The following is an 18336-nucleotide window of genomic DNA, read 5'->3' as shown; positions in this document are numbered from 1 at the left end:
TTACACCTAGCCCTAGAGATAAAAGATAAAATTGAAATAGTCCCTCCCTCAAGGAACTTATATTTTAATGAGAGAAAATAGTTACTAGCTGTGTGACCCCAGGCAAGAATCTTAATCCTAAATACCTCAAAAAAAAAAAAAAAAAAAAAAAAAAAAAAGAGTGAACAATAAAATATACAGAATGTATCTAAAATCTGTATACAATACAATTTTATAAATGACAATTGCAAACTACAATTATATTGTATATAAATTTATATATTGCAAATAGACAATTTGCATTTAATGTTTGCAAACTATGCAGAAGGTTCCCCTGTATCTCTGAAAGAGGTGCTGCGGGGTGGAGAGCCCTCAGTCCATTTATGTCTTGATGCTGAACTGAGTCCCGGGGCCTGTGTTCAAATCCCAGTTTTGCCACTTACCACCTATGTGACTTGGGTAAATTATTTAACCTGCCTGGGCCTCAGTTTCTTGATCTGTAAAATGATTTATATAATGGGACTAGTGCCAGCTTCATTTACAACTCCATGTGGGTCACATAACTGAATTTGGGATTCGTGAAATTAAGATTTATTATCAATAAATGTTTGATTTGTAGGTCTATTTTATCCTATATACTTGGGGTCACCTAAAAATTTCTCAGGCAAAAAAGGGTCACAAGTAGAAAAAATATAAAAAGCCCAGACTTAGCTCTTGAGCTAGGACCCCAAGATTTGTATAATAATTCACATTTCTATAATATTTTAATGCAGGTAAAGCATTTTCCTCACAACAATCCTATAGATAGGTAGTACAGCACAGGGACCATTCTCCCCATATTACAGATGAAGAAACTGAGCTTCAGGGTAGTTGAGCATGTTGCATGGCCACATAACTAGCAAGTGCTTCAACTGAAGTCTGAACCCAGCTCTTCTATCTCTATTCTTCTACTTTGCCAAGCTGTGTCTCAAAGCAACTATTCTCTATGTGAGCTCTGGAGCAGATGGTCCCTGATCTGGCCTCCCTGGTCCCCAAATCTGTGTCCCACCTGCTCCCTGTGGCCTGAGATTCTTAACCAGGGGAGAAAGTCTGGCATCACACATAGAGGGATTAGGCTTCAGCTACAGGATCTCCCTACTCTGGTAGTACTGTGACCAACAAATTGCCCCAAGGGGGTTTACAATGGAGAGCAAAAGGAGGTCAATAAGTGGGCACAGATTAGGGCCTGGGAGGAGGTGGAGGAAAGGAGTGGCAAAATATGTAGAAAATGGGGCGTGAAGACAAATTTTTCTTCTTTGGGGATTCTGCTGCCTGTGGGCCCTAATAGTTTTATTGTATAACATGTGATTATGTCTCAGCTCTTGACACTTATTAGTCATGACTTCAAAGATAAGTCCCTTCCTAAATCTGAGACGATTTTTGACCCTGCAAAATGAGAGGCTGAGCTACAGATAATTTCTAAGTCCTGGGGATATGGATTCAAATGTTGTTTCTGTCCCTTATTCTTTGTATGATATTGAGCAAGTTATATCTTCATTGTAACACTCAGTTTCTACATTTGTAAAATGGGTGTGTCTGTGTGTATGTATTAAAATGCTATAGAAGTAATTAACTCAGTGATAAAAATATTAGGTTTATACCCTAAAAAAATAAAAGAATGAGAAAAGGAGCCATGTGTATAAAAATATTTATAGCATCTATTTTTGTGGTGGCAAAGAATTGGAAACTTAGAGGGTGCTCAACAGTTGGAGCATGGCTGAACAAGTTATGTTTTTTAAATGTAATGGAATACTATGTATTGTGCTATAAAAATGAATAATAAAAATGAAAATAAAAAAATATAAAAAAAGTTTCAGAAAAGTCTGGGAAGACTCAAATAACTGATATGAAGTGAACAGAACAATTTATATAATAAAGACATGATTGTAAAGACAATTTGTAAGAACACTGCCCAACCCAATCACTAGCCATAATTGTTGTGAGTCATTATCAAACATGCTACCCACCTCCTAATAGGGTATAGATGAGAATATATGCAGAGGCACACACATATACACATTATATATCTTATTATTATGTGTTGGGGCAACTTAGGTGGCATAGTGGATAGGGTGTTGCACCTAGAGTTGGGAACACTCTTCTTCCTGAGTTCAAATTTGGTTCAAACACTGCCTAGCTGTGTGACCCTAACAAGTCACTTAATTTTGTATGCCTTAGTTTCCTTACTGTAAAATGAGCTAGAGAAGGAAATGGCAAACTGCTCCAGTATTTCTGCTAAGAAAACCCCAAATGGGATCATGATAAAACAGACACAACTGGAAAATGATGGAACAACTAAATTATTATATACCATTTATGTATATGGTCAATGTGAGACTTTGACTGTATATATTTACAGCAGAGGCTTTGTTTTTGTTTCTTTTTCACTGGGGGTGAGTGGGGAAGAGGAGATAAAGGAGGAAAGAAGATAGATTTTTGTTGATTGAAAAAAAAGTTTGGAGACTGAATGTCACTTTTTCTTTTTACTTCTGTTTTTTTCTCTCCCGTGGTTTTTCTTTTTGTTCTGATTTTTCTTTCCCGACATGATTCATAAAGACATTTGTATTTAAAAATTGTTTCTAACTCTTCATGGCCCTATTTGGGTTGTTTTTGTCAAAGAATAACTGGAGAAGTTTGCCATTTCCAGTTTATTTTACAGATGAGAAAAGTGAGGCAAATGAGGTGAAATGACTTGCCCAGAGTCACACAGATACTAAAGTGTCTGAGGCTGGATTTGAAGGCTTGCCTGATTACAGACCTGCTGCTTTATTTACTGCACCATCTGGCTGCCTATCATCATTCTAATTTCCTTGGTAAGAACTCTTTTTTTCTTCACTAGTATTTTAATTTCTCAATTACATGTAAAGTTGGTTTTCAACATTCACTTTTGTGAGATTTTGAGTTCCAAATTTCTTCTCCTTCCTTCCCTTCACTCCCCTCTCCCCAAGACAGAAAGCAATCTGATATAGGCTATACATGTACAATCAGTTTAAACATATTTCTGTATTTGTAATGTTGTGCAAGAAAAATCAAGAAAGAGGGGGGAAACCATGAGAAAGAAAAAGCAAAGAAGCAAATAAGGGGGAAATTGTATATTTCGATCTATATTCAGTCTTTTGGATGTGGATGGCATTTTCCATCCCAAGTTTATTGGAATTATCTTGAACCATTTAGTGAGAACTCTTTTTTAAAAATATTAATAGTATTTTATTTTTCCAAATACATACAAAGATAGTTTTCAATATTCACCTTTGCAAAACCTTGTGTTCCAAATTTTTCTCCCTTGTCTCCCTTTTTCCTCCTCCCTAAGTCAGCAAGCAATCTGATATAGGTTGAACATGTGCAGTTCTTCTAAACAAATTTCCATATTCGTCATGGTGTGCAAGAAAAATCAGATCAAAAGGGAAAAAACATGAGAAAGAAAAAAAAATAACAATTAAGATGAAAATACTATGCTTTGCTCCACATTCAGTGTCTATAATTCTATATGGATGTAGATGGCATTTTCCATCCCAAGTCTATTGGAATTGTCTTGATTACTTGGTGAGAATTCTTAAAAGTAAGCTGAGCAAACATCTGCCAATGGTTTATTAGGTCCCTTGCCAACAGATCCCTTAATCTAGGGATGTTGATGAGGTGCTTTTGACATAGAATCCAGAGTTCAATAAGACTTTGGAGTGCCCTTCATGGCAGCCCTGCCTTGCCCCTCATTGGCCAAACTTCAGCAAATTATGTCAGTTCATTCAGTGTTTCCTTTAAAAATACACACACTCACACATTTATATGTATATGTGTGGCCTTTAAAAATACAGACACTCACACATTTATATGTATATGTGTATGTGTATACATATATACATATTTATATTTTATATGTATGTGTGTATATAATATTATATATGTATACATATCTACACATGTATATATAGTTCACCTGAGAAAATGATTTTTCTATTTTCCCTTGTCAGGCCAGTTATTGAATCCTTTGGGCTTCTGACCATTGCTTTCTCTGAACCTCACTGAACCAAGCAGGCGTGACTGAAGTCAGAGACTGCTTTGATTAGAGAACTCTGAGTTAAGCACCATCGAGTTCCAGACACATTAAAAACTAATGGTTTCTACTGTCACCTTTGTCCAGAATCACTCACCTTCATCCCCATCCTCTTCCTCCTGGCCCCACATATTTCTCTTAGAATTGAATAAAAATCTAATTCTAGAAGAAAAAAGAATTTAAGGAGTCCAAGCCAGGTTATCCAACATTTAACAGTCAAGTGGGCTGCATTGCACATCTGTTCTGAACTCCCAATTCCAAAAGCTAGTGAAGTTCACCTTTAATGACTGGGTAGAACTCTAGGAATTGGCTCCTACATAGATAGTGTATTAAGAGCGACAAGTAGGAAGAACTCTGGAGTGCTGAATTTGGAGTAAAAGGACCTGATCCTAAGTGTGCTACCTATTATCTTTATGATTAAGGCTAAGTCATCTCTCTCTCTGTGCCTCAGGTTTTCTTAACTCATCTAAAAAGTGAAAAAATTTCATCATTGAACTAGATGAATCCTAAGGTACCTTTTAACTCTCAAGATCATGTGAGCTGGGTCCTACTTTGACATCATATCTCTGAGCTGGAAGTAACCTCAGAGGTCACCTAGCCTAACTCCATCATTTTACAGGCAAGGAAGCTGAATCATAAAGAGGTTGTGACTTGTCACAAAAATGGCAGAACCAGTTTTTGAACCCAGGCCCTCTGCCAAAAGCCAGTGTACTTGCCACTGCACCAAGTTAAACAGCCTGTGGCAAATCACTTTGCCTTTCCTTGCCTCAGTTTTCCCTTCTGTAATTTGAGGACAGTTGACCTTAGGTAGCTTCTAAAAGACCTTCTTGTGGTGATGGTAGTTCTAAATCTGTGATTCTATGGCCTAGTTCCCAGTTTCAAAATTTAACAAACTAGGTAAATCTTGAACTAGGGCAGTTAGGTGACAGTGGATAGAATGCCAGACCTGGAGTCAGAGATCTTGATCTTCTTGAGTTCAGATCTGGCCTCTTACTAGCTGTGTGATGCTGGGTAAGTCACTTAACACTGTTTTCCTCAGTTTAAACGTCTTTAAAATGAACTTGGCATCTCCAGTTGTCTTGATATGTATCTTGCCATGAACCCAGTTAGCTCCGGAGGGGAAAGTGAGGCAGATAAACTTGCACAGCCCTGTCTCCCTTAAATCCAATTCTCTCTCATGTCATGGCATCACCTTCCTGATATCATGGTCCTCTTTGAGAACAAAGGACAAGCAACAACAACAAAATGGGCTGAAGAAGCAAACTACTCTGGTATCTTTGTCAAGAAAACCCCAAATGGGATCATAAAAGAGACATGACTGAACAACAACAAGGCACCACATTTTAGGAAGGCTCCTGACAAATTGGAGACCCTCCAAAGTAGAACCAGAATGGTAAAGAGCCTCAAATCCCTGCCTTAGGAAGGTTTGTTGAGAATTCAATGACTGCTTTCAAACATCTGAAAGGAATGAGAATTGGACATGAGTGAAGAGATTTTGATTAGATGATTCCAATTTCACAGATAGGGAACATAAGACACAGTGATCAATTGATTTAGTCACATTCACCTAGCAAGTTAGAGGCAGAGTTAGAACTAGAATTCAGATTTAAAGGCTCTTTTCCCTGTTCCACATTTGTTTGGCTTGGGATATAAGGTCCCACAGAGTAAGATCTGCTTCTGTTGGCTCCTTCCTACTCATGAATAGCTGATGGCACAGTGGATAGAGTCTGGAGTCAGGAAGAGTTAAGTTCATATCTCGTCTCAGAATACTTATTAGTTGTGTGAGTCTGGGCAAGTCACTTGAATTCATCTGTAAAATAAGCTAGAGAAGAAAATATAGTTGGAACTCAGACTAGAACAGCCTTTAAATACCAAAGAGAGAAGTTTGCATTTTATTATATATCATGGAATCACTGGAGTTTCTTGAATAGGGCAATGACAGAGTCAGAGCAGGATCGTAGGAAAATCAACTTGGCAACTATATGGAGGAGAATGGATTTGTGAGGGGAGAGACTGGAAACACCGTGTGACCCTAGTTACTGGCTTCTCTGGGTCTCCAATTTCTCATATGTAAACTGAGGTTAATAATTTTTGGTCTTGCCATTTTCACCTGATTATTAAGAGAATTAAATAAGGTTGAACATATTAAATTACTCCGAAAATCATAAATTATAACATTTGTATCATGGAATTTTAAGATTATTATTATAATCTCATACCAATATTGGGGTGGGAGGTAGAAGAATGGAAAAGGGTATCAGAAAGGAAAGTGGCTTTGATATATACAACCTAGCTATAATCTCTAAAGATTCTCCCTTACTCCCATCCCCAACTTGTAGAAGCTTAGAGAAAGGGATATCTCCCAGTTTATTTCCCAGTCTATATTCCCAGCTGGGAATAGCACAAAGTATCTAGATAATCCACAGGTTTCAGGGAAATGAATGGTCTGCTTTTCTTCCTGGCCTCTGGTACATAATTCTCAGTGCCTGAAACTCTAATCATCCTCTTCTCCAGTGGTTCTCAAACTTTTGTTTTCAGTATCTTTATCCTATTAAAAATTATTGAGAATCTCTCCAAAGTGTTTTTGTTTATCTGGGTTATATTTATAGACATTTATCATATTGGAAATAAAAACTATTTTTGAATTTGTAGACCCTCTAAAAGAGTTTCAGAGATCCCCAGGATTCTCTAGACCATACTTTGAGAACCACTGCATCTTCTTTCTCCCCCATCTTCCACAAACTTGCTCCCCTTTTCATCTCTTCTATTTCTTTCAAATGTACCATCAATGACCTATACTTATAATAATCCTTGACCCCTCCCAATCCTTGATACTCTTATTCAATCTGTCATCACACCCTAATCCTTTTTTAATAATGTCTCTCACCTTTCCACCCCTACAAATACTTCCCTATTTGGGAAATTTGTTACTTTTCATCATATTCATAGTAGCCAACTAACGTTTGTTGAATCAAACCATGATAGCAGCAGACTGATGCCAGTTTCTATATCCCCAATCTATCCTACTCATAGGAATCCTTTTCAATTCAACACCACTAGTCAAATTCTTCTCTACAATCTTCAGTGGTTCTCTATAATCTACAAACGAGATTCCAAACTTCTCTTCTGGGAATTTAAGGTCTTCTTTAATATGCCTTAGACCTGCCTTTCTATCTATATCTTGCCCTTTCCTTCATGTTTACTCTGTTCCAGATTGTTTTGGAACCTGTCTCCAGAAAATCTCTGCCCCAGGCATCTGTCCACACCTCTATCCATTGTTATACTGGTGCCAAATCATGCAGGCTTATGAGTTCCAATTGTTAAATTTTCAGTGTCAGTTTTTACACCTTGGGCACTGGCAAACCTCATAAACTGGGGCTTGATTTATTGCTTTGTTGGTTGTCTAAACTTAAAAAAAATGATGGAAAAATGTTGATAATATTGATTAATCTTAAAAGTGTTGAACTTATTGTTTTATAAGAAATGATAGGCAGTAGCTTTCAGAAAAGCTTAGAAAGACTTACATGAACTGATGCTGCGTGAAGTGAACAGAACCAGGAGAACATTATACATAGTAACAGCAACACTGTGTGATGATCAATTATGATAGATTTAGCTCTTCTCAGTATCTAAGACAATTTCAAGAGACTCATCATGATGGAAAGTACAATCCACATCCAGAGAAAGCTATGGAGCCAGAATGCAAATCAAAGCATACTATTTTTACTTTTGTTGCTTTTCTCATGGTTTTCTCCTTTTGCTCTGATTCTTCTTCCACAACATGACTAATGTGGAAATACGTTTAATATGATTGTATATGTATAAACCATATCAGATTGATTGCTATCTTGGGGAAAGGGAAAGGGAAAGAGGGAGAAAAATGGAAATCAAAATCTCATAAAAGTAAATGTCAAAAACTAACAAATAAATTTTTTAAAAAGGAAATTATAAGCATGTGGATTTCAGAAAAAACTGGAACAACTTATATAAAGTGATGCTAAATGAAGTGAGCAGAACCAGAACATTGTTTATAGTAAACAACATTATGTGGATGATCAATTTTGATAGATTTAGCTCTTCTCAGCAACACAATGATCTAAGACAATTCCAAGAGACTCATGATGGAAAATGCCATCTACATCCAGAAAAAGAACTAAGGAATCTGAATGTAGATCAAAGAATGCTGTTTATACTTTTTTTGGTTTTTGCTTCTTATGATTTTTTCCTTTTGTTTTGATTCTTCTTTCACAAAATGACTAATGTGGAAATATATTCCATATGATTGTATGTGTACAACTATCAGATTGCTTATTGCCTTTGGGAGAATAAAGGGCAGGGAGAGAAAAAATGGAAATCAAAATCTTATAAAAGTAAATATTGAAAACTACCTTTACATATAATTGAAAAAAATAAAATAATAAGTAGAAAAATGAAGAAGAAAATGTTAAGCTTGTTTCATGGGATTTTAACATTATTATTATAATCTTATAGTGATATTGGGATGGGGGTAGAAGAATGAAAAAAAAAAGGTTTCAGAAAGGAAATTAGCTTTGGCATTTACAACCTGGCTATAATCCCTAAAGATTCTCCTTCATTCCCACCCCCAATTTGTAGAAACTCAGATAGAGAATGGGATATCTCCCAGCCTATCCTAACTGGGAAACAGAACAAAGTGGCTAGGTAGTCCATAGACTTTAGGGCTATTCTTCTCCCTTAGCTATGTTCTAGTTTATCTTCCCCATGGTTCTACACATACAAGTATCTAAAACCTGCCATTTCTTAAAGGCTCAGCTCAATCATTCCTAGCAACATTAATAATTCTGTAAACACTTCCACATTATCTTCCAGGTCCTTTTATCTTCATAACAATTTTAAAATGGTGGAGTAGGTATTATTATGTCCATTCTATAGATGAGGAAACTGAGACTCTGAAAAGTTAAGTCACACAGCTAATAAGTGGCAGAGTCAGGTCCTTGGAATTTCAGTCCACTGCACCTTGTCTGACCTATACTTTCTTTGACTGAAATTCTAAATAACTTATAATCTATAATGAACTTAACATCCAATCATTTACTGTACAATATTCTGATTGCTTCATAAGATCATAGATAGAGATTTGAGAGACTTCAGAAACCACCTCATATAAACCTTTCATATGGATGAGGATATAAGTCTACAGAGATAAATTATCTTGTATAAGGTCAAATAGGTAATAAGCATCAGAGATAAGATGGTCATGTCTGATCTACCCAATTAGACTGTACACAAGCCTGAGAACCCTGGTCCTATCTGTCTCTAACAGATCTGGTGGGCGGTTAGTCACACAGTATTCATACAACAACTATTTGTTTATTGTAACTAAATTGAATATCATGTTCTGGTCTCCCAGTCTGACAGCCATCACCTTTCATCTTGTCAACCAAACTCTCTCCCAAGCATTTAGAATTGGTCCTTGCTGTTACCACAGGCAAGAAGATAGGGCAATTGATCTGAGGGAGCAGGAAGGCAAGAGTTGCTATCAATAATGAGTCAGCCTATAGAGAACAGAGAAAAACAGGGATCACTCAGGCCTTTGTGATGGTGTTCTAAAACTAGTCCTCTTAGGAATAGATTGGAAGAAAGGAAAGTTGAAGAGACATTTTTTGTGGCAAAGGAGTACAGCTCCAGGGTACAGTGATCTAGGAGGCTTTTCCTGTGTGCCTATGTTTATGCTACTCTGTATTTTCTGTATACCTCAGAACACCTAGTATTGAGCTTGTAGTGCCCAAGGTCTTGGCACATCATATGTCAAAAGTCTGGATGATAATGGTCCTGCTACTTATGAAGTCCTTTTCTGGATATTATTATTAGATAATGTTGTAAAGCACTTAGTACAATTCCTGGCACATAGAGGATATTTTAAAAATGTCTTTTCCTTTATTCCCTGCCCTGTTCCTTTCTTCCTTCCTCTCTTCCTCCCTCCCTTTCTCTCTCCCTCTCTTTCTTCTTTCTTCCCTCCCTTCCTACCTCCTTTCTTTCCTTCCTTCCTCCTTTCCTTTGTTCCTTCTTTCTTGATCCTCCCTCCATCCCTCCCTCCCTTCTTTTCTTCTTTCCTTCCTTCCTTTCTTCCTTTTCTCGAATGAGTTTATGCCAGAAGCTTCAAGGCCCTGAAATTCAGTGAAATCTTACAGGATGTGAAGAAAGATATATCATCTTCCTTAAATCAAAGGTTCTGGGAAACCTCTTTCTATACATGATAAGGAAACTGTTCGATTAGGGACAGTAATCAAAAAATATCCATCCCCAGATATAATTGCTCAGAACTTCCCTTTCCCTTCATTTAGTCCTATTGATCTTCTGGCCTACTTAAAGATCCAGGCATTAATATCAACTCCCAGGGTCTCAGAAGAGACTAGTATGAAAGAGATGAGCAGTTGTTGGACATATTTATCTGGAGCTGTTTGGCCTTAAAGCTTGAGATGTGAGATTTAAGTAAAGTTAAATCAGCTGCTGCCCCACACTAAGGGAGTAAATGGATGGAACTTGTGACCCTAAACACTGACTCAGGCTCAGACTGTCAATAATTTCTGAAAAGGTTTAGCTAAATTCTTAGATCACCGATCCATGATGGGTCCCTTGGGAAGAGGAGTGCTTTGGCCTTGTCTTACCCTATAAAGTGATGTTAGAAGTACATATAGGAGGATCAGTTTGATAGTATAGTGGATAGAATACTTGGCAAGGAGTCTAGAAGATTCATCTTCCTAAATTCAAATCTGGCCTCAGACACTTAGTAGCTGTGTGACCTTGGGCAAGTCAATTAATCTGTTTGTCTCAGTTTCCCCATCTGTAAAATGACCTAGAGAAGAAAATTACAAACTACTCCAGTATCTCTGCCTTAAAAAAACCCAAATGGGGTCATAAAGAATTGGACACAACTACAGAAAAAGACTGAACAACATCAGCCATGGCCTCCTTGTGGATGTTTTTCTTCAAAGTCAGAATCCTAGTTTGGGGAAACCATGAAGCTCACCCAAAAGGACAATGCCCTATTGGCCTGCTTCCCTCTCCTAGTCATCCCAGATCCTATCCCTTCATGAAACTTTCTTGTCAAGGGTAATAATCTGGATTTTGCACCAGATTACTGGTGCATATTCTTACCTCCTTTTTCTTTCCTTTCTTCCTCCCTTCCTTCTCCCTTCCTTTCTTTTTCTCCTTTCTTCCTTCTTTCCTCCCTCCTTCCCTCCCTTCATCCTTCCCTTCTTTCCTTATTTTTTAATATTTTATGTGACCTTGCAGGTCACTTTAACTTCATGGGCCTCAATTTCCTCATCTGTTAAATGAGGAAGCTAGACTCCTTTCCAATTTCCTGTGATACCATGAACTGACATTGACTATAATATTATAGCCAATATTTTGACTAGGATTTTTTTATTTTATAGACTTTTTACAACCCTGTAAGGTAAGTTCCATAGTTATTATAATCATTCCCTTTCTGGCAAAGAAGGGAACTGAATGTAAGGGAGGTTAAAGAGGTTGCCTAGGATCATGTAGTCAAGTAAACATCTGAGGGGAGATTTGAATCTAAGTCTTCCTGCCTCCCATGTACTACACTAGGTCCTCTCCCCTCTACCAAGTAATAACTTAATAGTTCTCCAAGTGTGGTCCATGGACATTTAGGTACTCTGAGACTTTTTCCAGGGTTCCATAAGGTCAAAATAATTTTCAATTTTTCTATAATTCTAAAATCTTCCTTTTAAAATACTCCTAACTTCTCCAACTACAAAAATGTAGGAGATAGGATTTGCTTTATATACTTAAACCAAATAACAATGGATTGAATTCAAAATTAGATGGTAGGATTCATCTTCTATTAAGCCAGACGTTACAAAGATTTCAAAAAATAAGTAAAACAATATCATTCTTTTCTCACTAATTTTTTTTTTAGTTTCTAAGTTTCTAACCATGTTATTTGTGTTAACATGTAAAGGATTGGTTATTATTTTTAAATGAATTAAAATATTTAAGGAATTCATCAGTTTTTATTTCAGTTAGTAAATATTGATAGACATGATTCATATAAACAAAAGTTCTTTGGGGTCCTCAATAAATTTTAAGTATATAAAGGGCTCCTGGGATCAGAAAGTTTGAAAACTGCTACACTAATCAATTCACATTTCCAAGCCAGTGAGCCTCTTAGACTGTCTACTAGCTCGTCTGTGTGTGTATGTGTGTGTGTGTGTCTTTTATCCACTTAGTTGATTAAATGATGTCTTCTTCCTGTAGAAAACCTCTGGGTTGAATGTTTACCTGGAACACTAATGCATTGTTAGTGGAGCCAAAAATTAGTACAACCATTCTGGAAAGCAATTTGGGATTATGCAAATAAAGTACCCAAAATGTCCGAACCCTGTGACACAGAGATTTCATTGTGGTAAATATTCATTTACCACAAGATCACTGACAAAAAGACTTCATATGTCCCCAAAATCTTATGCCAACACTTTTTTATGGTAGCAAGGAAAGTAGACACTCATCAGTTGGGAAATGACTAAACAAACTGGTTCATGAGTGGGATGGGATATTACCATGATGTAAGAAATAACAAACAGGAGGAATACAAAGAAGCCTGGAATGATTTACATAAATGGACACAGAATGAAGTAAGCAGAGTCAAGAAAAAGCAATATATACAAAGACTTTAACAAGGTAGATGGAAATAGCCACAAGACATCAAAAGTGAATGTTGCACAATTACAAAGAACAAGTTTCACCCTTATTAAAATGAAATGAGCTGAAACCTCCCTTTAGTCCTCTGCAGAGGTTGGGACAAGGATGTGTCCATAGATGTGGGAGACTGTATAATTATCAGATTTAAAATATATATATATATATATATATATATATATAGATCAGTTTTAATTTTTTTCCTTTTCCTCTTTTTCTTTAAAAAAATTCTTTGTTACAATAGGTGGCTCTCTAGAAAGAGAGAAAGATGCAGGGGAAATTTCAGACAATGTAAAAACTAAAGATATCAACAGCAATATATATTTTAAAATAATGTAAGTTCTTTGAGGGCAGGGATTGTGTTTATGCCATTTTTTTGTATCTCTGATGTTTAGCATAGAGCGTGGTCCATAGCAAGAGCTTAATAAATGCTTGTGGATTTGACTTGAAAAGAATATCCTTAGAGAATACTGGGTTTGAGCAACCTAGATACAAGGGAACAGGGTTAGGGAACATCATCACAGGAAGACCTGGAATAGGAGATGTTAAAAGGATAAGGAAGGAAACTCTTTAAAATGGCCTTGTTCATCTCACAGTATCAATGAAGTATCCCAGATCCCTAAATAAGTGAAATTGCCCTCTCCCCTTTTTTAGTAGTGGACTTGAAATTTCATGGGTATAGGGAAACTTCCAATGAGAAAACTCCATCTGCTGATGCAAATCAGTATCTTCTCTGTTATTCAGCTGATTTTCCTGCCTTATCTCTTCCCATCTTAATCCATTCTCCACACAGTTGTTAAAGTGACTCCTAAAGCACAGGCCTGTCACTCCACTGTTAGGTATACAAGGGCTCCCAATTGCCTCTAGCATCAAATATGAACTTAACCAGTTTGGCTTTTCAGGTCCTTTGCAACAAACAGACCTTTCTTCCTTTCTTTCTTTCTATTAAAGCTTTTTATTTTTCAAAACATATGCAGGGACAATTTTTCAACATTAGCCCTTGCAAAACCTTGTGTTCCAATTTCCCCCCCCCTCACCTAGATGGCAAGTAGTCCACTATATGCTAAACATGATAGAAATATACATTAAATCCAATATATCCATACATATTTATATAATTATCATGCTGCACAAGAAAAATTAAATCAAACCAGTAAAAAAAAAAGTAAAGCAAAATAAAATGCAAGCAAACAACAACAAAAAGACAAACAGACTTTTCTAACCTTGTTATATAACAAGACATCTAGATGGTAAAGTAGATAAAGTAATGAACCTGGGATCAGAAAGATCTGAATTTGAATCTGCCCTCAAACACTTAGGTTTTAAGTAACCCTTGCCAAATCACTTAACTACTTTCGTTCAAAGTTTTCTCATCTGTAAAATGACATAATAGCACTCATCTCTCAAGGTTGTGAGGGGGAAACATGCTTTGCAAAACTCTAGGTACTACATAAACGCTGGCTATTATCACATTTTTCCTCTTCCTACATTCTGTGGCCTCCCAGTTTGGCCTTCTTGTTACTCCTCACACATAACAGTCCAACTCCCAACACTGTGCATTCTCTCCATACCTCTGCCTCTCAGAGCATTTTTCCTTCAAACATCTCAAAAAATTACTTTCTACTGGTTCTCCAAGTGTTTTTATAGCTGTTCCTGATCCCTCAATGGTTAGTGCTCTTTCCTTCTCTTTCTTTCCCCTACTTCCCCAATTATTTTATATATTTTCAATATCTTAATAATTGCACAAATCATCTCTCTTGATAGAATATAACACTTTACAGGTTTTTTGTCTTTGTATACCCAATGCCCAACACTGTGCCTGGAACATAGCAGCATTTAATAATATGTGCTGATTGATTGGTAGAGAAAAAGGTTGCCCAGAGATGTTAAACTCTCAGCCCCAGCAAGTCACAAAACTCCAGATTAAAACATAATTGTAAAATATTTAACAAAATAAATAAGAATACAATATGATGTTAATAATGTTAATCTGTGGTTTTCCAAGTCAGCATGCCTGCAGAAATCTATTTCTAAATTGAATTTGACACTACTAAAGAGCACTGAGAAGTAAAGTGAGTTGTACATGATCATACACAGTAAGTATATGCTAAAAGCAGAATTTGAACCTAGGTTTTCTTGACTGAAACTGGCCCTATCAGAAGTGTTCTGGACTCAGCTCAATTTAGCTAGAAAGAATATATTGTTAAATTTTCAGTGTAAGCATTTACATTTCAAAAATCAGCAAAAGTTACAAATTAGGGCTTGATTTATTATTTTGTTAATTGCCTAGGTTTAAGAAAGTGCGCATAAGATGTCAATGATGCAGATTGAACTTAAAGTGTATGCTACATTTTTGGAGAGTTGATTGTTAAATATTTACCAGCATAGCTCTGACTCTCTCTAGTATATCTGCCACAGCTGCCTTAACCAATCTAAGAAACCATACTTCAGGGTCCAACTGGAGTCAGCCCTGGAGGTAGGAAAATACTTGTAATTTGCAATAAGTAGTTTCTCACTAGAAAACAAAAGAACATGTTGTGCTCTTAGACCATACTTGTATAGAATTTCTTCTTTCTGAGATGAAACAGAAGGTACTTTAAACATGATGGGCCCTCAGGGTCATCATTCATTAAACTAAAAAAAAAAACCACAAATATCAAACAGCATTGTGCTTTACAACAGACAGGTGCTAAGGACAATAAAAAATTTAGATAAAAAACAATCACATTCTGTTATTATGAAGTTAGGTGAAAGGGGCTTGGCTTGTGATTTCTTTAGTACAGACAAAGACTGTATGAGGAAACTTCCTCTACTAATGTGGCAAAACACTTTCTCTGAAATTTACAGTTTAAGAGTGTTGCCCAAGATCACATAGCCTATATATATCCTGGTTGGGTTTGAACTCTTATCTCCCTAACTTCAAGATCAGTTTGCTATCCACTGTACCACAGTGCTTCACTAGTTAGGGGAAAATCAGATAGAAACTGAGATCTACAACACACAAAATTACATGAGAGATCTTAGAGAGGAGCAAAACAAAGTGCAATACTTTTATCCATTGGGGAGTGATTAAGGAAGCTTTCCTAGATGAGGCAGGAAGTTAAAGGATTAGGTAGGGATTCAATTGGTAAAGATGAGGATGAGAGGGGGCATTGGAGACTAGGGAACAATGTAAGTGAAGACACAAAGATGGAAGGATATCAGGTATATTTGGGGGCTTTTGGAAGAAAAACAGGAGTGTGTGCTACTTGAAGGAAAGAGCATAATAGGAAGCATGCTCTATAGGGCCAAAGCTGCAGGACCACTCAGCCTCCTGTACCCCTGGGAAACACCTTCTCTCTCCTCCCCATCCTGTTCCTTTTCAGTCCCAGTTATAGCAAAGGACTTCACCTTTTTTTCCATGACGGGACTTAGCCTAAAAGGGAAAGGCAGGCTTGGGAACTTCTGAACACTAACCCCTTACCACTCTCCAATCGAAACTGCCTCCTGCCTCCCTCCACCTCCCTCACTGTCAGTGTGGCACTGAATGACATCATCAGGGAAAAATATATAGTCTATTTTTTTTTCCGTTTCGCACATATGACTTTATTTGGATTTAGAGAATTCTCATGGGGATAAACATGGAAACACAGAAGCAACTCCAGGGATAATACCAAAGGAGGGAAGTGATAAAGGTGAAGGGGTGTCCAGAGAAAAGAAGAAAGGAAAGGCTGGGGTGGGGTGCTAAGGTTCACACACTACCCATTTTTTATCCACTTGAAAGAGGGTATAAGAACAGGAGGAGGCTGGAAGGGATCTCCCAAAGAGCTTCCTGCTATCAGGAAGGCCCTGGGCCTTCCAGGTTCCTGGTTCTGTAAAAGCCTCCCAAACTCCAGACAGTGCCTTGCCCCTCACTCCTGACAGTACAAAGGTGCAACAAGCTTGATTCTCTAGGGATTGATTCCCAGACAGCTCAGAGCATCTTCTTCCATCTAGCCTACAGAATAAGGTTTTACACACACACACATACACACACACACACACACACACACACACACTCACACACTCCTATTGTGTACAATTTGTTAGAACTGGAAATGACCTTAGAACACCGAATGTTAGTATTAGTGGAGAGGGAAGAAACTTAGAACTTAAAACAGAATGTTGGTGTTGAAAAGGGCTTCAGATTGGAAAATAAAACATCGGGGCTAAAAGGGACCTTAGAATGTAGAGTGTCCATGTCTGGGAGGGGTCTTAGAAACATAGAACATCAGAACTGGAAGAGGCCCTAGAATGGAGTATCCCTTTGAGAAGGAACTTAAGAGACCTGATTTAATCCTGTCATTTTTCAGAAGAGGAAATAGGTATTTGGGGATGGAAGGTGGAATGGCTTTCAGAATGTCTCCTGAGGACTGGGGGGAAGGGACATGGTTCTGGCTTCCTGGGGGTGGGGGGGGTGAAGGAAGGGGGAATGACTCAGAGCCCTGAGAACCGTCTACAATCTTGCTTCATTCCCGAACAATGTCAGGGAGGCCCTTTGAGCATATCTGTAACTTCACTCCCCAGAAGCAGGATTTAGGATCTGTCTTAAAGGGAAAGCTACCATTGTCTCCATGGCCCAATCACTCCCAGGGGGGTGGGTAGAACAAGAGAAGAAAGCAGCAGGAAGAGATCTCAAGTCCTCCTTAGCTCTCATTAAACTGTTGATCCTTTTCCTAATAGAGTCATACTCCTCTCCCCTCTTGCAGTCAGCACTGGGGCTGGCCATCATTTCCCTGGAATGAAATGCTGTCATCTAAGAAAGTCCCCACAATAAGATAAATGTCAGCATTTCAATGAGAGCTCCCAGAGGGAGGGCATGGGTCTATGTGCCTGAAAACAGATGCTTGAAAACAGACTGGATACTACCTGGAGAGGACGGGAGACTCTTCCCCAGATTACCCAGGCCCCACTATGTTAGGAGACAAGTGATGGGATGAACTAGAGAGATGAGGATCAGGCAGGTAGACCAGGCAGGTAGATCTGGCAGTTTGTCACTTTCCTCCTGATTTCCTGGGCTTTGCCCAGGGTTTTCCCACCTATGCTCCCTCTTTCTATAAATTGGCCTTATGTGTGGCTCCTATGGCCACCTTTAGGATTCAGGTCAAATGTCACACCTTTTGCAGGAAGCCTTTACTCCACTTCTGAACTTTTTGTACTGTTCCTCTAAGACTGCCTCTCATTTATACTATTATTTGTGTGTATATAAATATACATACATATATATGTATGTGTGTATAAGCATAATATATATAATATACATATTATATACACACATTACATATTACATTATATATACATATTATTATATATTATATATACACATATAATATGTACATTATATATATTATACACATATATGTGCATTGTTTACATATATACATATATAATATGTACAATGTATATATATAATACACATATAATATGCATATATTTATATTATAGACTCCTTTGGCAATCTGGTGAAGCCAATGGATCCCTTCTCAAAATAATATTTTTAAATTATTAAAATAAAATACAAGTATTTCAAAGGAAATTAATATTTC

At 37.3% G+C, this 18336-nt stretch overlaps 1 protein-coding gene across 2 annotated transcripts in view; it reads right to left on the bottom strand.

The window, feature by feature from the left end:
* LOC116419591 (ATP-sensitive inward rectifier potassium channel 12) overlaps window positions 1-18336 on the bottom strand; it is a 130098-nt gene that overhangs the window by 42829 nt on the left and 68933 nt on the right. The gene's annotated exons all lie outside the window — the stretch shown is intronic.

Source organism: Sarcophilus harrisii, chromosome 1 (genome assembly GCF_902635505.1).
Source record: "Sarcophilus harrisii chromosome 1, mSarHar1.11, whole genome shotgun sequence".
NCBI classification, from domain to species: Eukaryota; Metazoa; Chordata; class Mammalia; order Dasyuromorphia; family Dasyuridae; genus Sarcophilus; species Sarcophilus harrisii.
The sequence above is the reverse complement of the archived record's forward strand: the minus strand, read 5'-3'. Positions and strand labels throughout refer to the sequence as shown.